Consider the following 23,927-nt stretch of genomic DNA (forward strand, 5'->3'; position numbering starts at 1 on the left):
CTTTAACGCCATTTTTTTCACTAAAAATGTAGATTATAACAAAATTGTTTATAATTCTTTTTGCTTTGCAATTCAATTGGTCTTCCTCTATCGAGCTTCCGATGAAAATGTTAAGAAACATTTTCTACCAGTTTATTATTTGAGGTGTGTTACGAAATGTTCCATAAATAATTAACAAACTCACAATACGCAATCAAAACCTTCTACTTCATTTGGAAGCTGTCGTTCTCATCTTTAGTTTTGGGGCCATCATTCCAAAACTAGCAATGAAGCCGGTACGAAACGTTCTCAGCCATACCAACACAATATAGGAAATGATTGCTTCATTATCCACTAATGCAACGGAATTCCATTCAAACGCAAATGAAATTAGTTCATTTTTTCGGTGTCATTAGTAACAAGCATTAACACACATATTGTTGCAGGCGCATTTACATAAAACATGCAAAATAATCACCTTTGACACATTCCACTGCGATTCAACTGCGATAATCCTCAAAGCGCAATGGAAGGCACTGCACAATCCAGTCAGCGCAGCGCACTCGTCGGTTCTTTTAATCAAATTAGTTGATTATCACTTTCAATATGCACGCACTCTGGTTTCGTGGCACTGTGGCACTGCGCCTAGAGGACACTGGAAGGGGGAAGTACTTTTATTTTGCTTTTGAACACGTATCAATTGTTGTGTAGCATCCGCAATTTCCGCACAGAAAACACGAACATCAAATTTAGCACGTCCGCAGGCTGCTGTTCTACACACTCGGATCAATGTCGACTAATATTCATTGAAAAAAAAACACATAAGGGTTATTCCTTCAGGGACTTAAAATGTAAAACCGATGTTGTCTACCGCAGTATATGGTACGAATCACAAATTAAAGTTATTTAAACTTTCAGAGAACAACGAATAATTATTTGATTCCATCGCACTGAAAATGATCAAACAAAGGGCACGAAGAGGTATCTGCAGATCCATTGGAAGTAGCGACGGAAAAATTCACACACCACGCGTCTCCATCTGTTAATACAATGATATTGAAAAATATTGAAAACGCCCTTCTAGAATTCCTTCTTGGAGGCTCATGTTCACCTGCAAAACACTTAAAGCGGCATACACATAGCAATTGTGTTCTAAACTTAATACACCGAACATAAAAATACAGCTTTATTGTATCCATACGCGACAACTTCTAGTTTGAAAAATGTCCATGTTGTTAGCAAATAATATCGATTTTTTGTAAACCGTTCAACAAGCACAAGGAAATTTTCTTATGTTTACCATTCCTACCAATTAATGTAAAACCCAAACAACACCATTTGTTTATAAAAAATATTATATTTAGCATATTCGATACCATATTTTTAATGAACCATTTGAATTTTTCAACTCTATCTTTTTCACTGTTAATAATAAGCTGATATCGATTATACATATCACAAAAATCCTGGCTCCGTTAAGTGTTATGCACGCCTAAGCCTACCAAATAAACAAATTTGGGAAAAATGAATAAATTCTCCAATATACATCAACTTTTTTACCACAAAGTTTTTCAAAGAAAATAGTACCAAGAAAATCAAGACGTATTTTTAAAGCAAATATTAAAATTATATCTCAGCGCCAGGATTTGAATTCAGAAGAAAATGAAACAATCTCTCACTTATGTACATGTTTGTAAACAACTCGATAGGTGACATAGTGAGCAGTGTTGTGCTTAATCATTATCAGACGAACATGATTGCAATTTTCATGTGAAAACTTTTCTCGTGAAAACAGTAGGCGAGTTGTCGCCGGCGACAACTTCTCAAATTTTGTACTCAAACGATAATAAACACAGAATTTTCATTCAATCATTAATCTTCACTAATAATAGCTAATTGTCAACAGCTCCGTTATACCTTCTATTTGGCGTTATAGTTTCATGCTAGTAAGGAAAAATAGTTTAAAAGGTAACGGTAAATGCTTCAAATCAAGATACGATTTTCAAACGATTCTTAATCGCTGGCGAGTTTTAATCACGTGATAATTTAAAAGTAAAATCGCGGATGAGTTTGATCATTCTCGATTTTTCGAAAATTTGATTTTTCCCAACCCTGATAGTGAGAGTCGTTTCTCGAAAGCTATTAAGATAATTATGAAAAAAAATCTCGCTTCAAGGTGAAACCAAAATTTAACTGAGGTTTGGTGTCTCTAGTAACCCCTGATGAAAGAATTTTTGAAAAAAAAAATGGAACGCGGCTTCAAAATCCAAGACGCAAGTTTGTATGAAAAATTAGGGATGTTCAAGCCAAGAGGAATATCAAACATTGCTGGTTGAACAATAATTGCCTAACTTACGGGTGTTATCAACCCCGCACTGCAGTCATGTTTCTTCAATATGTTCGTCGTTTTTCAATTGATTTTGAATCTGTTTTTTTTTTAAGTTAAGCTTTACACAATCTTAGAAATGTTAACAGGCATGCTACAGTAAGCATTCCTATAAATGGTCTAGGTCCTCCAAATAATCCTGGACTTTAGATCGTAAAGTTATAAGGAGTGTTAACTGTTTATGTCCATATAGGCTCACAGAGTCCAAGAGTATTACTGTACCGCTCATAAAAAAATCTATTCCTCCGCTTATTTTTTATCGCAACAGATAAAGAGCGCCAGATAGTCGCATAATAAAAACATTCCACCAGAAAAAAGCTACTTTGATATTTTTGAAAATTTGGCCGACACATGGTGGATAGTGGCGATGAATGCTTTGATAGCACGTCCTATTTGTACTGCGGATAAATTTTTCACATCTATGAGAGCCTTGGAAAATGATCACGAAAGTTGCCATTTTGTTGCAAGGCACAATATTAACAATTCAGTTCTGCCCTGCGCAAATGTTCCAGGCACTCCAAATTGTTCTGGAGCTAATATCGTTGGTAGTAATCCACCATTAGTATGACATCATGGCTATTCTGTTCAAAAGATATGATTTACGATAGAAATATACCTGAAAAGGATGTTCTAGACCAGTTGCTACCAGCATGCATACCATCTAATAAAATCTTTTTTTTTTCTTTCTCGGCGCTTCAATTTTTGGAAAAAATGGTTCAATTATTGCGATCCCGCGCAATTCACTGGCTATGCCGAAAATTTATCCCAAACGGTGGTGTCTTAGCGAAAAGTCATGCAGTGCAATGGCCGTCGGACAATAATAGCACGAAATGAAATTTAGGCGCAAGGTTCCGACAAGCGTTTGGTTGCAGTTAGTAACTAGTTCTGTAATAATCTAAAGAGAATGGAGGCAAAGGGAGACTCTCTTCTGCACATACGACCTATTCTCAAAGCACTCTAGAGTTAGGGATCGTTCAAAAATTACGTCCATCGTTTTTCGGCATTTTCAACTCCCCTCCCCCCCTCCTGTCACAAATTGTCACAAATCATTGACTCCCCCCCCTCCCCTGTACGTACGTGTGTCATTTTTATTTTGGCGATTATTTTGGTTTTTCTTTTTCGTACACTATTTTTACAATAACATAATGAGTTATGTCCCTTACTAACAGTTTGAATACGTTTTTAAAATGCAAGTTGTTCCTAAAATGCTTTCAGTATTTTTTCTTGTGGATGGACGTCACATAAGACGAACCCCCCTCCCTCCCCCTGTCACAAACTGTCACAAAACTCTAACCCCCCTCCCCCCTCAAACCTTGGACGTAATTTTTGAACGGCCCCTTATTGGAAAAGCGCACTGGGGAAATGTTTGGTTCTTCTCAGGACCAGCATTTCCTGGACAGAAATGGCTGATTGCAAAAAAGGGCTATTTCGGTGGCATCGCTGTGGTAGCTTATTTGCTGTTTGTGATCTCATCCATTCGAACAAATTTATTGCATCAATTCCCTCCGACACGCGCGTTTGATTCTGCCAGCGAAGGGATATTTTCTGTTGACGCCAAACGATTAAGTTTTGCAGAAATTTAATCTCGGATCAACCTATTTTTGGATAAAATTATGGACCGGAAAAAATCGATTTCTGTTCCAGAAATAAGAAACAGAAACAAAACCAAAGAATCTTGCCAGAAAAGCTCACTTTCTGCCGACGACAGCTGAATCGACAAAGACGCTACTTTAGAGGAAAACTTCTACAACAACAACGATTATATTTTGTACGTTGAAGAAACTTCGTCCTGGTGTCAAAATTATTTTGTTACTCTTTTCACAAAACGTATTTTGAGTCATCAACAGCTCACAACCAAATTCAGAATCTTGCGAGAAAATTTCACAGAATACTTTGAATTTCCAGTCTTTCCCATGCTTTGACAACGCTCTCTATAGAATCCGGATCAAAATGATTCGCGCGCGCCGGAAATCAGCTTTTTTGTATTTAATAAATTAATCCCATTAGCACCGCCCCTTCGTTAATCGTTATGAATGCACATCAGATTTACACCCATATCAGATCACAAAGGAGCAGGGCTAAGGGTTTACTTTATTGAATTCAAGAAAGCTGCTTTCCGTCTCGTGTTATCAAAGGTGGCTTAGATAAGTGTTGTGCGCGCAAAACCACACATCGCAGACACCTTTGATGGTATGCGTATGTGTTTCATGGCAATCAATGAATTTCAAATTACATAACCCAACTTTCAATCTATGAGCTGAAAACTATATAAATGGTCATTTAATCATCGTGTATTGTTCTGTGGTATTGGTCTTAAACGCATCAGCTGCCTTTGTTTCTATTCGGGAATCGAACCCAGTATTGTTTTGCTTTGTAACCTTGTAGCGCGCCTTACCGCTAGGTTTTATAGGGCAAAACATACTTTTGCAAATAAACAATAAAGACGGATCCATAAAAAATGAAAAACGATCCATTAAAAACATCTGAATGTTTCATAAAACGCTACCATAAATCCATAAAATAGTTCAGGAGATTCCATAAAGAATAATTTTCCGATCCATAACTAAGCTAAAATTTAGCAATTAATAGGGAAATATGTTCCATTGACATGGCCAAGAAAAACAATACAATTCTTGCTATTTTCCCATGAACGTATGACAAATGATCCGTAAATCTTTGGAAAATGATCCATAAGAACCAATATTTTGATTCATAAAACTTCAAATTTGCGCATTTTTTTATCGTGATGATGATCCATAATATGATCCATAATAGTAATATGATCCATAATTTTAATCATATGATCCATAATTCTGGCCATTTGATCCATAACAAACATAGTTTTGGCGATATGATCCATAAATTTTGCCAGATGATCCATAGATTTAAGCATTCCAAGCATTATGGATCACATTATCAAAATTATGAATCATATACAGTCAGTCTCAAAATTGAGCGTACAGTATGGATTAGTTGACTACATTCGAAAATTTCAAAGGAAATTATATGGTTGGCTCGGTTGTTTTTAATGCATTTCAATATTCATCCCTTCCTTCAATGTATGCGTACATAAAATGGTTGAATTTTTTTCTCTAAAGTTCATTTATTTGAAAATAATCTCAAAATACGCCTATTAGATGTGACAAAATTGAGCGTACACCGAATTTTTTTCTATCAAATTTCTTATTATAAACACGATTAATGTATTTTAATATTGTTTTTTCATGATTATATTTATAATAATAAACATCCGCTACTTAAACATTCAATATTTTGAAATTAAACCATGTTTTGTTCAAAATGGCGAACAAGTGAGAGGTAAGAACATTACTATTTAACAATTCAATGCTGCTGGGAAAAATAGATGCTTTAATTTGTATGTTTCACCGGCATCGTATCTTATATATGATAGATAATCGAAATCGAGTGAGACATACGACTAATTTGGGAAAATTCAGTCGGTAAATGATGAAAACAGATGTAAACATACAGAGAAAACGACAAATGTTAGGAATGACATATTTCAAATTTAGTATGTCTTTAACTAAAATTTGTTTCAAAGATCGATTATTGTCTCAGGTCTATCATTAAGAGTAATATTATTGAATCCGATCATTTACAGTCAAATTCTAAAAGTACAAGGTGCATGTTAAGGTACCGAACATAAAAACAGCTTTTCAACCCCGTAGAGCACTTCTAATTGAATATTGAAAAGATAGCCTAAAATCGTAATTTCATAATTAAATTTGGATTAAACTCCACGATCTGTTACCATAAGGGATACAATTGGATGATTTCCACGTGGCAAGTAAAAATAAACTATTTTAAGAGTTCGGCAGCTTATTTAATGATATCTTGGTGAATTGAAATGATTCAACCAAATTTCCTCCTACGGTGACTGAGTCTTCAAATATAAAATGACATCTTATAATGTATCCGTGTGCTGCTCTTTTATTAATATTATTATTCATGAGTGTCCTGAGCTTATAAGCTACCTATACATCGACTTTTAAAAAAAGTTATACTTAATTTGAAATATGCCATTCCCAACATTTGTCGTTTTCTCTGTATGTTTACATCTGTTTTCATCATTTACGGACTTAATTTTCCCAAATTTATCGTATGTCTCGCTCGATTTCGATTATCTATCATATATAAGACACGATGCCGGTGAAATCCATATCTTAAAGCATCTATTTTGCCCAGCAGCATTGAATTGTTAAATAGCATTGTTTATACATCTTACTTGTTCGCCATTTTGACCAAAACATGTTTTTTCTTCAAAATATTGAATCTTTAAGTAGCGGATGTTTATTATCATAAATATAATCATGAAAAAACAATATTAAAATACATTAATCGTGTTTATAATAAGAAATTTGATAGAAAAAAATTAGGTGTACGCTCAATTTTGTCACATCTAACAGGCGTATTTTGAGATTATTTTCAAATAAATGAACTTTAGAGAAAAAATTTCAACCATTTTATGTACGCATACATTGAAGGAAGGGATGAATATTGAAATGCATTAAAAACAACAAGGCCAACAATCAAATTTCCTTAGGAATTTTCGAATATATTCATCTAATCAATGGTGTACGCTCAATTTTGAGAGTGACTGTAAACAAAGTTATGGATCATTTTACTGAAATTATGGATCATCATCAGGTTAAAAATTGAGCAAATTTGAAATTTTATGGATGAAAATATAGTTTTTATGGATCATTTTTCAAATGTTTATGGATCATAAAATTATTCGTTATGGAATCTCCATAACTATTTTATGTTATTTATGTTATTTACGGATCGTTTTTCATTTTTTTATGGATTTTATGCACATTGAACGGTGAAAAGTACGGGCTGCCATTTTATAGCGCGACTTACCGCTAGGCTTAGGACTAAGGAGGACCCCTAATATGTACAGTAAATGTTGGTTTTTCAGCTGGAGTGAAACGGCGCCATTCAACTATTTTACATTCAGAATCGATCGGATTGATGTGCTTCGATTTAGGGTAAGGGAGGTATTTTGGACCACCGAGTGCAAATTCCTCTTGGTGGTTCAAAATAAGAGCCCCCGTAAGGGTGGTCCAAAATACATCCTTTACCCTACTTCGTTTGTTTGATACTAGTTGTGAATTTGACCTAAAATCACTATATCGAGGTTGGGGTCCCGTAACAGATCCCCATAAAACATCCCACCGACTTTTCCCCCGACTTTGACGGGTTTCGTCGGTTGGATCGGCCTACTTTGTATCCGACGAATCGGTTGTTTGTTGCACAGACGCTTATGGGAGCTTTACAGGGGCGTTTAGCGATTAAACAATACATATAATCGGCCAACCAAATCAACAGATTTGAAGCTACTTAGTTGGCAGATTAATCGGCTAATGTAGTCTATCGCAAAAAATCAATTAAACCGACGAAATTGACCGATGAAAACCCAAAGCATCACATTATTAATCAACTGATTCAATTGAATAATAAAATATAGCTTGCCCACCTTGCCCACTGCGGACCTCGCCTTCTTGTGCCCGTACTGTCCAAAATTCTGGCTACGTGCCCGGCCCACCGATTTCGTCCGATTTTCGCGGTGTCAACGATGGAGCAGCTCATGCCTAATACCATTGTATGCCTGGATTCTGGTCGGCGCCGTTAGCATTAGTTTGGTCACGCCTTCTTCCAAATAGGACGAAAAGCCTTAGGTTCCATGTGTTGATGTGTTGATGTGTTGATAGGTGCGACATGCAAGGACCAGGCTGGAAGTCGTCTTCCTGGTGTCGATAGTAGTCACTCGTTAGGATTAACGCAAATAATAAAAATGTGATTTATTAATTGTTCAAAAACAAATACGCACGAAAATTCAATATTTTTGTAGAAAAAAAATGAGCCTAAACTTAACAGAAATTAGATAGAAAACTGGGCATTATCAGTCGATTCATAACTGATAGATTCCTGGCTGACAATCGGATACCTTTGAAAACTATTCAATTCAGCCTCTATAATCTGGCAGAAACTTAGCTTCAGATTCAGTCTGATCCGGCCAATTTACCTTAGGAAACAATGGAATAGGAATCCTAGTCGAATGAAACTTGCTGCGAGCAAATGATGAAGGTAAAAGAGTATAGTATTTAAGATAAATGCCCAAAAATGGACTTTTTAACGTGTTATTGTATAGAATGTTATAGTCAAGAACTGGTTCATCATGCTAAATTTTACACTGATTAATATAAGAAAAAATATAAAAGAATGTATTTTGGCCATAACATATGAGCCCATAGTTCCGGCAAATTTTTAATAAGAAAAAGAATTTCCCGCCGAAACTTGTTGCGAGATAATTATAGTTGCTGGAAAAATTGTCGATACGTTTTGCGCACAAAGATCCATACACACATACAGACCGTTTTCATGGAGACGGCCATATCTCTGCGATCCGACGGATTTTCAATCTATAATCAGCATTGGTCGTCGTACTAGTTCTAGTTTTGAAGAAAGCAGAACACAATGATAGTAAACGTAACATAAAATGACAACCGGAATAATAGAGCATTTTTAACTTGCCTTCGGAAAACCCGGAACATCCCTGGCGCTAGAAGAGAGAGAACCGGTTTTAGCAAAATCGGTTTATTCTAAGCAAAGTTATTTGCTGATTTGAATTTCAAGAAAACTTACCCTATCTCAACCTTTTTGTCTTCCCCTGTACTTGCCATTGAACTGCACCATATTTTTCAACTTACATAATATAGATATTCACACTTTAACTAATTTTAAACATTTTTCGCTTAATAAACACAACAGCTGCATAAGTTAACAATTGAATGTAATCTATCATAGATTATCCCGATTTAATCAGGTATATAAACACTACTTAATCTGTCGATTGATACGTCGATCTAGATAATATCTATGAGCCACCCGACTAAAAAGGTTGTCAATACAAATGATTTGGTCGGCACCAGATTTAGTTGGTATTCATGAAGGTTGATTTTTACGACACCCGATTTCGTCGGTGATAAAAACAGTTTATTCCGTCGACACCAAAGTCAACACCCGATTTCGTCGGTGATAAAAACAGTTGGTTTCGTCGGCACCCGACTTCGTCGGTGTACCTGCAAATTTCCCATCTGTCAAATGTTTTATGGGGATGGCATCACGTTCACCTTATAAGCGGATGGTCATGGGTTCAATTTCCAGCCTCTCCACCAAGCCCTTACCGACAGTGGTGAACATAATATTATAATTAAGGAATCACTCTAATAAAAACATAAACAAAAAATTGCCGCCACGGTTGCCCGATGGAGGACTGACAAACTGTTTATCTCGGAGGCATTCCTCCAACGTACCCGGATAAATGGCAACCGAACAATGCAACGAGCAATTGAATACACAATACGGACAAATGTACACAATGGACTCACGATGAGATGGACCCGGCAATGATAGCAATAACGAATGTCTAAAAATGGATTCTGTGTGGTTTAGTACAGCAGAATACCACAGTTGATGGTTCAATGTACCATTTCCTTCATAACTTTTAAACGCAAAGACCGATCGTTATCAGATTCAAAAGTGATCAACAACGCTTTGTCTTCTGTCGAATAAAACTTGTTGCGTGAAAATTGGTTAAGGATTACTATACGAAAAGTTGTCTAATGTTTTTTAGCTTTTTTGCATGTGTGTATACACATACACACATACATAAACACGGGCAGACAGACATGTGCTCAGTTCGTCGAGTTGGGTCGATTGTTATATAACACTATGGGTCCAGAGGCTTCTATAAAAAGTTCGTTTTTGGAGTGAAATGATAGCCTTTCGGTACAACTTCGTTGTACGAGGAAGGCAAAAAAGAAAAAAAAACGATATTGAGGCTCATTACCTCCTCCAATCGACGTTTTTGAAAGCATCTTCGTAAAAAAGTCAACATTGTAAATCTTTCTCATGAGCGGGATTGGATAACTACAGCGCCACCTAGAGGTAAAAGAGTGGAAAGTATGCATTTGTATATTTTTTTTATATAAAATTCATGCTTGTGGAGCACGCACTTAGACTTGATGAATCTGGTTGAAATTTTTACACTAGCTTCTGGGAGCAAAAAACTTTATTTTCAGGGGGTATACGCCTATTTTGCATTTCTTCATATACAGTAGGGTGGCTCAAATTAGTATGGAAAAAAACTGTTTTTAATTTATTTAATGAGCCTCTCTCTTATTCGGTTCTATTTGATGCCCTGATGCTCTGGACAAAATTTTATCCAAATTGGTCAACGTTTGGGCGGTGCTAAACTCGTTGGAAGTTTACATGCAAAAATGTATGCAGAAACATCCAAAAACATTTATGTACAGATAGACGGCACAATTTGCGATGAAGAACTATGATACTCATTCAGATATTGAAGAATTAATTACAGAATATTATGCTGAAAACCGCGAAAAGATTAGTGTTTTCTCGGCGAAGTTATTTGCATTTCTCTGAAGCGGGGTTTGAGCAAATTTCGTTTCTTTTATGAAAAGAAATAAATTCACCCCTACAACACTCCAGTAAAATATTACCCGATAAGTAAGATGTTACCCAATAAACTCTTATATTCTTGCGGTTTTCAGCATAACATTATGTATTTAATTCTACAAGAACTGACTGAGTATCATAGTTCTTGATTGTAAATTGTGCCGTTCAACTACAAATCACTGTTCTTCGATGTTTCTGTATACATTTTCCACATAAATTTCCAACGTGTTTAGCACCACCCAAACGTTTACCGATGTGGCTAAAATTTTGTCCACAGAATCAGGGCATCAAATAGAACCAAATAAGATGGTGGCCCATCAAAAATAAATTTTAAAAAATGTTTTTTGAGCCACCTTAATATACAGTGATATAACTTTTTTGTCCATCATTTCTCCATGATAAGCCATAGTGCAAAAAAGTTCGTATATTATCTGCTACAATATATCAAAAAAATATTGAAAAGTTCGTTTTGAAGAAATTGATTTTTAGGTTTTATTTTCAATGATTGAACAATCTGTTTTCACAGTGTATATTTTTTTTCACATAACCGTAATGATTGCCTAAAACATTGCCGAAGACACCAAAACGATCTGACAAGCCGTTTTCAAGTTATTTTTTTAATGTGTTCAAGGTGTTTTTGCTTAGGCCCTTGTCAAAAGTTAGGCTTGAATCAAAATGGCAAACCAATGATGCAAATTATGTTTCTTGATCACAAAAAATGTTCATATAAGCAAAATTTCAGAGAAATAAAAAAATACAAAAATAAATCGACATTCGATTTCACAGAGAATTGCTCAGAAGAAGATATTTCACGGAATGCACTTTTTACCGGAATATGTTTCGCATAATGTCATTTGGTGGAATTCAGTTTGGATTAATTTACCATTAAACAGGCATTTCATTTGATCCCATCATTCGATCTTCTGAGCAAAGATACTGATGATATGCTGGGATATCGATCTTAGTTATCTATCTGCTCAGTAAACAAAGTGCAATGTTCGCCATGGAGAAAATTGTTTTCACTGCATTTGTTGTAGCAACGCCCTCGCAACCGAACCGCGCTGGCTATCAGGATCATCATCAAATGCTCAAATGATAATATCTTCTAGAGTGCTCTTTGATTAGGGATAATATTTTTGCACAAGCAAAGATGATACCTATCATGTGCTCAGATGATATTGCAATACCTGCCATTGAACTTATTAAAAAATTCTACATGATTACACTTGGATTGTGTTAGCCATTTTGGAGCTTTATTGGATCTTTTGTACTTTGAAGAATCTTCATTTCGGATCAGCTTTCTTTTAAAAATAGGAATGAAAGGAAGCGATTTATTTTCAATAACGCGTCTTCCCAACAGCAAATAGCAAACAAACCAAATCAGAATCTTGAGAGAAAAATTCACTTAACTGCAACTGCAAATTATTTTTTCCAACGTCTCTGGTGCGCGCTCGTGAACCGATTTATTTTCAATCATGTGCCTTTTCAAATACTAACAGCAACAAAACCAAAAGCACACAGGTAAAAGTTCTGAAAATTTCATGCTTGGTAGTTTAGTCAATCAGACTGTTTCAATTTAAATATTTAGTTAAAAAATAGCTGTACGGATTTTGATCTATTGATTCGAAATCCGCCCACTGTGGACGGATTTTGAGTCAGGAGTAGTTGATTTTATTCATTATTTTATTATGTTTTTCGTAATTTTTAATGAGTAAATGTGAAACACTTCAAAAGTAGAAGCCTTCATGCTCCTATGTCAATGAAAAACGTTTTATTTACATTCGATTCCTATATTCTAATGACTTTTTCATATACTAAGGTGCTTAAGTGTACGGATTTCGATGCCCCACGGTACTTGAATCGATGGTGGTCATCAGAAATGGTAACTGTGGCGATAGCAGTGGTTCAAATTAGTTCAATGTTAACAGTACCATTAGCATTCTAGTACCTACTTTTAGTCCTCTTCATGTTTTCAAAAAGCATAAAAAATTCGACCGGTCAGCCCAGAATCAGAATTCTTATGGTAAAATATAAACGACATTTCGAGGTGGCTCAAGCCAATTTAGTGTGTTTCGGCTATTTTCAATTTTCAAAAAAATCTCACAAAATATATAAAAAAAAATATATGTGATTCTGGGCTGACCGGTTGAATTTTTGTTACTTTTTGAAAACATGAAGAGGTCTTATACTGACAGAGCTTAATAAATGTTTCATTAAAAGTAGCTGTTGGCGCCGAATTGAAAAAAATATTTGAATAAGTCCGCATTCAATTCAGTTTTTACATCATATGAAGTAGAAGCGTGTAAATCGACCCAGCGTGTTGACACAAACTATGATTGAACTGCCCAAGAATTATCGCAAAATAAATTTTAATTAAAAATAAAGTTCGCTTTAACTAAGTTCATAACCCCGGTTTAATCCTCGGAATAAGGCAATTAACTTTGATTGAACTAAATTCGTTGTTAATGGAGTTTCATCACCGCTAGAAACCTATTGATTGATTTTCAATGGCTTCTATTGGTGAGATGAACTACCTAAGCTCAAATTGGAATGGAGCATTTTTACAAAGCATGATGAAGCACAGAATCGACAGTTATCGCAAGCGAGTGACAAGTATGAAATCGTATAGAAGTTGAAAAGTAAGCAGAGAGCCATTGAACTAGCCTGTCTTGGTATGATAGTTCCCACGCTATCAACCAAGCCGTTCCTGGGTGAATATTAGGCAAAATTACAGCGATTACAATTTCGTGTTGTTCCTCAATGATTCTTACTCCATTCTCAGTTGGATTTTATTTTCGACTCTATTTACTCCATGCTCAGTTGTATTTTTTTGTTTCATTTCGTGAAACAATATATAAATTATTCGTGCATACAAATAGATCAATTGCACCACCAAATTTTAACCGTAGCTACATTCAGCACACAGCATTTATAGTATACGTTTCACAAGTAAACCTGTGGATCTTTTTGAAGCTATATTTTTAATGAGTTACCAATCAAAAGTAAACGTTGAATTATCAACAGTACTTATTCGTGAAACTCCTCACCAAACTTAAAACACCTCACGAGAACGGGAACATTTTAAATTTAAAGTTACACTGACGCTTAATCATTTTTTTATCCTCTGTGTATCAGCCTTATGCGTAAAAAATATAAAAAAAAACTTTTCTCGTACCCGTTTTGCAGCGCACCACTATTTCTCTTATGCAAATATATTCCACAAATAACTAGGACGACCACAGGATAAGGCTTATTCACTATTCTAGACGGCACGAACTCGTGGAAATCTGACCATGCAAAAGTTTCCCTTCTCACACTCTTGCATACACAGATTCTTCTCAACAACACTCGGCAAGAACGAAGTTTTCCCTTCTTTTCCTTTTTCTTCACCAATCGCATTCACTTTGCATCCGCGCTGTCCTTATGCTTTATCCGACAAAAATCTGACGTCACTTTGTCGCGATGTCAACTCGATTCTTTCCCATTTCTATGTGTGTTTCACTCTCCATTCTGTCGTCCCATGGTTTATCCAATGCCCACTGGAACGTAGAAGTTGCACTTTTTCTTCTCGTTGCACCCAGCGCTTCACTCCAACCTCGGAGGGCTTATCAATCCATCCGGTGTAAAACCCTTTTTCGTGACCAAACTGGATCGTACCAGCGCAGCACTGGCCGGTCTGAAGCGGGCATTCACTGGCCTAGTTTCATTGAAAAGTAAAAACCATCCCCTTTGAACCTGATGAACCGACCGAGCGACCGACCTACCGACCGTCAGATTACAACCAACGGGAACGCACCGAGTGAAAACCGTCCCGCAACAACGGAGTCTACCGCACTACAGACGAGCACGGTTCAGGATCAACCAGATGAGAGCCTCCTTACCAACCGTGCACACATCCATCGCTGCCGCATCGCATCTCGAATGTGTCGCCAGCAGTCACAGTCGGTGGCTGCTGGCTAGCTGACAGCATCCAGCATCGAGTTCAGTAACAGCGCGATTTCCCGTTTTCCCATTTCCATCCATGCGCTTGTTCTTGTTCTCATTATTCGCTAATTCAGTGAGGTGTTTTAGCTCCGGAGAAGGTACCACCACGGCACTGGCTGTCAGTTCCCTGTTGTCATTGTTTTTCGGTGGATGCGCTCGGAGTCGGGTTGGTACGAAGTGGAATATCTCCCCTGGAGCTCAGAGCAGAGACCGATAGAGATGGAACTTCCGGTGAGATCCCCGCAGCAGCAGCAGCAGAGATGATGACGTTGGAGATGTGGATAATGATGGCGGTGAGTGTGTGTGCGAGATTCTGTCCGATTTATGTTCGGATAGAATGAAAGCATGCGAAGGAGTGTGGTAGGGAAAGGTTTGGTCGTAGAAGCGCTATTGCCTTCACTATGCCTATGATAATAACGAAAAGCTCGGTACTTTAGGCTTTATTATATTTGCTTCAAGTACTGTTACTCCCTCCAATGTGATACACATCAGGATTTTTTAGCAATGCAAAATTCCTTTCACTCAAAATATACAAATATTTGATAAAACAATAATGATTGCCAAAATTGAATGTATTGTGTTCAACTCTTTCTAACAGGTTTTTTTTTTAAACAAATGTTTTTCAAAGAACCTGATTTTCTGAATCTTTAGAAACATTTTGAGCAATTATCACTTGTTACACTTTCAATTATTTTTCTACAGATCCAGATCTACAAGTAGATCTCTAAGTATATACAAACCGTATACTTTACAAACGAATATGATATGAAATGTGGATTTTTTTTAATTTAAACCATATTCAATCTGTATACATATAAATGAAACGGTGTTCGTATCCGCATAACTTGAAAACGATTGGATGGATTTTCTTCATTCCTTCAGCAGATGTGAAAAACTAGAATCAAGATTCGTTTGGAAATTTCACATGAGAAGAACACGACGTATGTTACCGCCTATTATGGCATTATCTGCTAGATAAGCATTTGCGGTATTTCGTAAACATTTCGTTTTAGGGCATTCGAAACGAAAAACAAACGCGGAATTCCGCAGAATTTGAGTATGGCGAAATCTGATATTCTGATTTCGTTTCGTATCGTTTAATTTCAAAAATTTCGACAGCAAAATCATACGAAATTAAACGGAATTTTGCGGAATTTCAGAATAAACTTCTAATTTTTCAAATTTTCATATCATAAAGAAAATTCGGCTGCGCAGCTGAATAAAGCCATTCAAACTATATTTGGAATTTTATACATATAAACTCAATAACCAAATCTCACCACGTAATAAAAAATCTGTATCTTAAACAGAAACGCATTTAGCTTTCCACATAAAAATTTCTTTGTTTTGTTTTGCTGAAATTGTTCGTAAAACGTAGTGCATAATCTGTTAATAAGAGTCTGTCTCATTTGTAGAATTAAACTGAAATTAATCTTTAAAGTGACATTTCAATAAGCATATGCCAAATCATTCCGTGCCGATAGTTCGAACGAGCCAGACGTGTGTGCTGTGTCTCATCGCGGGTTTTGTTCGGTAGTGCGTGTCTATTGTGTGGTGCCTACCTACGGATCCAAGGCGATTACTGTCGGCGAGCGAAGTAGCTGCTTCTGGCGACGCCAGTGAAGCAGGTTATTGTTTCTGCTGCTACCTACAGCAGCAGCGCAGATAAGTGGAAGGCATTGTTTTATTATTCTCCCATCTCTCTGATACAGAGAGGAATTAATTATAATAAAGTAAATTAGTTTTTTTATATTTTTTCTAATTTGCTATTAGTTCTAAGTTAGCATAAGAATTAATTGTCCTTCCACCTTGCGAGGTGAGAATGGAGGCAGAGACTATGGGGGGCGATAGTCCTCCAAAAGATGTGCGCACACGATTGTACCATGCGGCTTCGCCTGGGCCTTGGGTTGTTTACTTTCGGCAGAAAGTGAAAAGTCTAGACTTTCTCGGCATTAAGCGAGATTTGACGCGTCGTTTTACGAAGCTTGATTTTAAGCAGATCAACAGGAACAAGCTACGAATCACCGCACCTACATATCAGGTGGCGAACGAAATTGCTAAAGACAAGGCCTACAATGTAGAATATTTAGTTTATGTCCCCTCGCGGGAGGTCGAAATCGAAGGTGTGATCAACGCAGCGAGCCTGACTTGCAAGGATGTACTTGCGGGAAAAGGCCGCTTAAAGAACGCAATGGAGTCTACCGTGGATATTCTGGATTGCAAGGAATTGCATTCAGCAACCATGGTAGATGGTATATTCTAAGTCAGGCTCGCTTCGGGTGACGTTTGCCGGTTCGATTCTCCCAAAATATGTCGATTTAGAGAATATGTTGTTTCCGGTGCGTCTTTTTGTACCAAGGGTATTTAACTGTACCAATTGCAAACAACTTGGTCACACTGCCGAGTTTTAGGACAACAAACCACGTTGTGGTAAATGTTTCGAAAGACATCGGAGGAATCCTGCCAGCAACAAGCCACAAAATGTGCTTATTGCGGTTTGGATCCTGCCCATGGTTTGCAAGATTGCCCGGTGTACAGAAAGCGCACCCAAAAGTGAAGCGCTCGTTGGTACAGCGCTCCAAGCAGACTTATGCGGAAATGGTTAAAGCGCAAGACACATCCGCCGATACCACTGCAAAGGCTGCTATTTCAGCTACCGTTCAAGTAAGTGATTATTATGATTCCATATGCATTGACGAATTGGACTCTGACGCAGCTGATATGGATGATTCTACGGAGGTACACGTGCCCGAAAAGAGGAAGCAACCGTCTTCCCTGGATCGCGCCGTAAGAAATCAAAAGTCATCCATAAAGCTTGCCCAAATTTGAAGGCAATGGGGATTATTTAAAATCCTGAAGCAACCTGTCTTCACTGCTCCTTTGGACCCATCTTGCAGCAAGACATTCCCGCCATTGCCCAAAACCGATGTTTCCAAGAAACATCCGGCTAGGAGAATCAATGAAAGAAAACTACAATTCGTTCTTCCCAAAAAGTACTCCGTCCAAGCGAGGATTGATCTCCTTTGAGGACCTTGTGGACCGTTTTGAATTTATTCAATATTCCGAATTCATTGAGGCCAATCATTGACCTCTTTATACCAACAGTGGAAAGTTATCTGAAGCAATTGACTGTTTCATGGCCCTTCTTGCAGGAATTGTATCTTTCGATGGATAATACGGCCATACAAGATACAATCACTGTGCTGCAGTGGAACTGTCATAGTCTAAAAAATAAATTGGACGTGTTCAAGTTTTTGATTCGCAATTCCGATTGTGACATATTTGCACTCTGTGAAACATGGCTTTCTTCCGAAGACGAAATCAACTTCCACGATTTTAATATTATTCGCCAAGATAGGAATGATCATTATGGTGGCGTTCTTTTGGGGATCAAAAAATGCTACTCCTTCTACAGAATTCCCATTCCGACTGTTCCCGGCTTAGAAATCGTCGCATGCCAAGTAAATGTGAAGAATAAAGATCTTTGCATAGCTTCAGTGTACATTCCTCCAAATGCCTCTATTAATCGTCGACATTTTTGGAGCGCAGTCTCCTCCTATCATCTCCAGTATTGATATTGGGTGATATGAACGCACATGGTATTGGATGGGGCGAAACGTATGACGATTATAGAGCGCCTATTTTCTATGATTTGTGTGACGATTTCAATTTGAATATTTTGAACACTGGTGAAGTAACTCGAATAGGACCAAATGGTCAACAAAGCCGTATTGATCTGTCTTTATGTTCAAATTCACTATCGTTAGATTGCACGTGGAAGGTTATCCAAGATCCCCACGGTAGTGACCATATGCCGATAGTTACTACAATTAAAAGTAGCTATCAACAATCTGAGCCAGTTAATGTTCCTTTCGACCTCACGAAGAACATTGACTGGCAAAAATTTGCATCGGCGGTAAATATTGGTATTGAATCAACTGATGTTCTTCCACCGCTAGATGAATATCGATTCCTTACCGAATTAATTAAAAAAAGCGCACTAGAAGCTCAGAAACGACGCGTTCCAAGTACATCTGTCATAAGAAGACCAGCCACTCCTGGATGGGATGATGAATGTACTAAGTTGTATTCTGAGAAATCTGATGCCTTCAAGGCCTTCCGTAAACACGGAAGGTCTGAGCTTTTCGAAGAGTATTTGAGGCTTGAAAGAAAGCTCAAAAATCTTCTCAAGGCTAAAAACGTAGCTACTGGCGACGTTTTGTCGAGGGACTATCGCGAGAAACCTCAATGACAACACTTTGGAAAACGGCCCGCAACATGCGGAACCGCACTTCCACCAACGAGAGTGAAGAATACTCCAATCGATGGATATTCAACTTCGCAAAAAGGTCTGCCCAGATTCCGTACCAGCAGAACCGCTATTTCGAGAATCAGTCAATGATCCCGGTTCTTTGGGTGGACCATTCTCAATGCTGGAACTTTCTATGTCTCTTCTTTCATCGAATAACTCTGCTCCGGGATGCGATAACATCAAATTCAATCTTCTGAAAAACCTACCAGATATCGCAAAAAGACGATTACTTGACCTGTACAACTGTTTCATGGAGTACAACATTGTGCCACCTGAATGGCGACAGGTCAAAGTAATAGCTATTCAAAAGCCTGGGAAACCAGCGTCTAATCACAATTCATACCGACCGATCGCCATGCTATCGTGCATGAGAAAATTATTGGAGAAAATGATCCTTTCAAGAATTGATCATTGGGTCGAAGAAAATGCATTGCTTTCAAATACTCAGTTTGGATTTAGAAAGGGAAAGGAACAAACGATTGTCTAGCGTTGCTTTCTTCAGATATACAACTGGCCTTTGCGCACAAGGAGCAATTGGCTTCAGTATTCTTGGATATTAAGGGCGCTTTTGATTCAGTTTCCATTGAAGTACTGTCAGACAATCTGCACAGTAATGGACTACCTGTATTTTTAAATAATTTCTTGTACAATTTGTTGTCAGAAAAACAAATGAACTTCACACTCGGCACTCTGACAACTTCCAGAAATAGCTACATGGGCCTTCCCCAAGGATCATGTTCAAGTCCCTTGCTTTATAATTTCTATGTTAAAGATATTGACATTTGTTTGGAAGAACAATGCACGCTCAGACAACTTGCAGATGATTCCGTGGTCTCTCTAAGAGGTCCATGTGCAGATGTCTTGCAAGGACCATTGCAAAGTACCCTAGATAATCTGACTGTTTGGGCCAGACATCTAGGGATCGAGTTTTCACCGCAAAAAACTCAGTTGGTTGTGTTTACTAAGAAGCGGTATCCTGCTCAACTGAAACTCAAGCTGTTGAATGATGACATCAACCAATCTTTATCTTCTAAATACCTTGGGGTCGTGTTTGATTCCAAATGTACCTGGAAACTCCACATTGAGTATTTGATACAAAAATGCCGGAAAAGGATCAATTTTCTACGTTCTATCTCCGGAACATGGTGGGGTGCTCACCCGGAAGACCTCATCAAACTCTATAGAACGACTATTCTCTTTGTTTTAGAGTATGGCTCCTTCTGCTTCCTCTCAGCAGCTGATTGCCACCTGATCAAATTGGAACGAATTCAGTATCGTTGTTTGCGTATTGCCCTTGGCTGCATGCATTCAACGCATAACATGAGCCTGGAGGTGCTTGCTGGAGTCACTCCTTTAAAGCACCGTTACTGGGAGCTCTCACTTAGAATACTCATCAAATGTGGAACAAGTAACACACTTGTTCTAGATAACTTCGATAATATGCTTGAACTAACATGTCGTTCAAGATTCCTTAGAGTATATCTCAACTACATATCATCAGATCTTTGTCTTCCGTGTTATAATCCTCCTCGAGTTCACTTCACCAACGACAGTTCCTCAATTGTATACGATCTGTCCATGAAACATGCTATTCAAGGAATACCAGATCATCTTCGACAAATATCTATTCCCTCACTTTTTTCTGAAAAATATGAACATGTCAATTGCAACAACAGATATTTCACTGATGGTTCTCGCATCAACGGATCCACTGGTTTCGGTGTTTTCAATGTAACTTCAACCACCTTCCAAAAACTTCAGGAACCGTGTTCGGTTTATGTTGCTGAGCTGGCAGCAATTAACTTCGCTTTAGCGATAATTTCCAATCAGCCCGTAGACCATTATTTCATCTTCTCGGATAGTCTTAGTTCCATCGAGGCACTCCGGTCGATGAAACCTGTTAAGCACGCATCTTACTTTCTTACAAACATAAGAGAGCAGATGCGTGTTTTGGTCGAAAGATCATTCAAGATTACCTTTGCTTGGGTCCCTTCTCACTGCTCAATCTACGGCAATGAGAAGGCAGACTCGCTGGCAAAGGTGGGCGCACAGGAAGGTGAGGTTCATGATAGACAATTCTCGAGCAACGAGTTTCTCCCATTAGTCCGTCAGAGTACTCTTCAAAGTTGGCAAAGAAATTGGACACACAACGAACTTGGACGGTGGCTATTTTCTATAGTTCCAAAAGTTTCTGGGCGAGCGTGGTTCAGAGGTGAGGACTTAAGTCGAGGCTTCATCCGCACGATGTCGAGGCTTATGTCCAATCACTATTCACTAAACGCTCATCTGTACAGAATAAACCTTGTCGATAGCAACTTATGTAGGTGCGGAGCCGGTTATGATGACATCGATCACGTAGTTTGGTCCTGCTCGGAAAATGACGCCTCCAGAGAGCAATTATTGGATACCCTAGTGGCCCGAGGTAAACAACCCTTCAGGGAAGTTCGAGGTGTTTTGGGAGATCGTGATGTGGTCTATATGCAGGCCATTTATAGTTTTCTTTGTGCTTCTGATATCAAAATCTAATATTGTTTTTTTTCTTTCTTCAAAGTTTTTTTTTTTGTGTGTTTAGTCTCTGCTTTCTGTTCCATAGAGCACCATAGCTCTTGCCATCCGGAAGATGCTCCCAGTTGAACCATTCCTTGAGCACGACGACACGCCACATCGTCCCTACCGCCAAATACCCGGATGAGAAGCTGAAATTCCCTGATCCAAACTCCTTAGCCCTGTCCATCCTTAAACATTGTAAACTAACCTCGAGTCACCACGAGTACGCTGGCTCCTACCCTCTCTTACTAACAAAAATAAAGGATATTGATTTTATATATCGCAAAGAACCATGGCTCCGTAAAGTGTTATACACGCCTGAGCCTACCAAATAAACGAACTTGGAAAAAAAAAAAAAAAGCATATGCCAAACCCAAAAATTTCGTTTCAGGTGGTTCGAAACGAAACTCCGCGGAATTTCGCAAAATTTAAGCATGGCGAAATCTGACTTCTTGATTTCGTTTCGTTTCGTTAAATTCCAAAAAAATTCGCAAGAAAAAACAAGCTTTTAACGAAATTTAGCGGAATTTCCAAAACAAATTTAAACTTATACAATATTTTATATAATCAAACATTTCGGCTGTGCCGCTGAGCAAACTAAAAGAAAGCTGTTTTCAAAACTTAATGTTATACACAGTTTTCTATTAAAGCCTACTACATTTTGAGTCCACAAATACGTATTTAGTTTTCTTCTATAAAACGTCTTCAGTGTTTTGTTACAAACGTTTAACAGAAAACAAAAAATATCTTTGGGATATCCCATTTGTAACAAGAGTGGTCCGACATAATATTTGAGACGTCAGGCTTAGAGTGAAACTGTAATCAGTCAAGACTTTTGAGCGCCTCTTTCCTTTGAAAGTCCGTTTTTTACCTCCGCTTAGGCCTCAAACCAGGTTTAGTTTTTTTTTGTTTAATATCTTGGCTGTGCATATGCACAGCACATGTTTCGAAATGGACAAATTGATATGAAATTTGCGAAAAAGAATCCACGTGTCTTGGAGGGACTCGAACCCTCAACCTCCTACTCTCTAGATAGGCGTGATAACCCCTACACAACAAGACCACTTAAAGGTCACGTTTGCGGAAAAGCCATCAGAATCCGAGTACCAACCTCCACCGCGGTTAGCTCTCTTTTTTGCAAATTGAATATCTTTCGGATGCTTGATTTGTCCAATCTCCTCATGTGCTTTACTGTTGTAATCCACAGTCAAGCGAGTGCACATTGTTTATTAAACGAGAGGATCGCACTCCATGCCTCCCAACAACAGGCTGGGCGGGCTGGTATAGAATGCGGATCAATCGCACTCTGCTGTGCCAAAGGCTTGCTTGGCTAAAGCATTTGATGAGTTTGATTGCCTTACGTAAGCTGTCGCGTGTACTCAGACGACTAATGACGGTGGAAGACCGACACTTGATTACAATTAATTGCAGTAGTAATAGTAGTAAAATTCTTCTTTATTTAAAACATTTTTTGTTCTACAATCATTTTATACATGTACAGTGATCGGCCGGCTTGGCCCTCCAACTTCAATTGTTATTATTATTATTATTATGCTATTACTTAATTTTTAAAATATAATGTGTCATGACGGCCTTCAGGAGGCGCTAGTGTTTTTTAAAATTTGATAACCTAACTACTATGTACACTAAACCTTTTCGCTAAATCACGCAAGGAAATCCCAAAATGATTCCGAACTGCTCTGCAGACGTTCACTTGTAGTTTCTGGTCGTATGTTCCACTTCTACGATTGTTTTGTTCTACGCGATCCAGCAATAGTGTTTCCCGATAACGTTTGACAGTTTTTACTGTTAATTTTGCTTATTTTAGATACTTTGAAATCATTCCTCCTGACCATGTTGGATTTCCAATGTGAGTGTGCAAAATTTGTTCCCATCTCACGCATTCCATTTTCGATAACTTTTGAACTTGAGCATCAATACTGATAAAACTTTCACCATAAATTAAACAAACCTTCCGCAACGATGTGATGTATTTTACCTTTCGGTACGGCCACCAGAGGCGCTACAGTAATTTGAAAGAAACGGCCAAATACTAAGTGGATCGAGCTTTAATATTGTAAACGGAAACGGTTGGTATGTCCCCATTCTATGGCTTGAATGTGGAATCAAATTATGAAAAGATTTTAACAGAACTTCTTCGACAACGCTGCACAGTGGGCCTAACCGCCTTCATCTTTGAACTACATTCATGAT

General features: G+C 37.9%; 1 protein-coding gene across 1 annotated transcript in view; it reads right to left on the minus strand.

The window, feature by feature from the left end:
• LOC134208978 (prolow-density lipoprotein receptor-related protein 1-like) overlaps nt 1-14,136 on the minus strand; it is a 179,617-nt gene extending 165,481 nt beyond the window's left edge. The window contains exon 1 of the mRNA XM_062684950.1: nt 14,046-14,136. The gene's annotated coding sequence lies outside the window, so the exon portion shown is untranslated. The remainder of the gene's footprint in view (nt 1-14,045) is intronic.
• Nucleotides 14,137-23,927: the final 9,791 nt, after the last annotated feature.

This window comes from Armigeres subalbatus, chromosome 2 (assembly GCF_024139115.2).
Source record: "Armigeres subalbatus isolate Guangzhou_Male chromosome 2, GZ_Asu_2, whole genome shotgun sequence".
Taxonomy (NCBI): Eukaryota; Metazoa; Arthropoda; class Insecta; order Diptera; family Culicidae; genus Armigeres; species Armigeres subalbatus.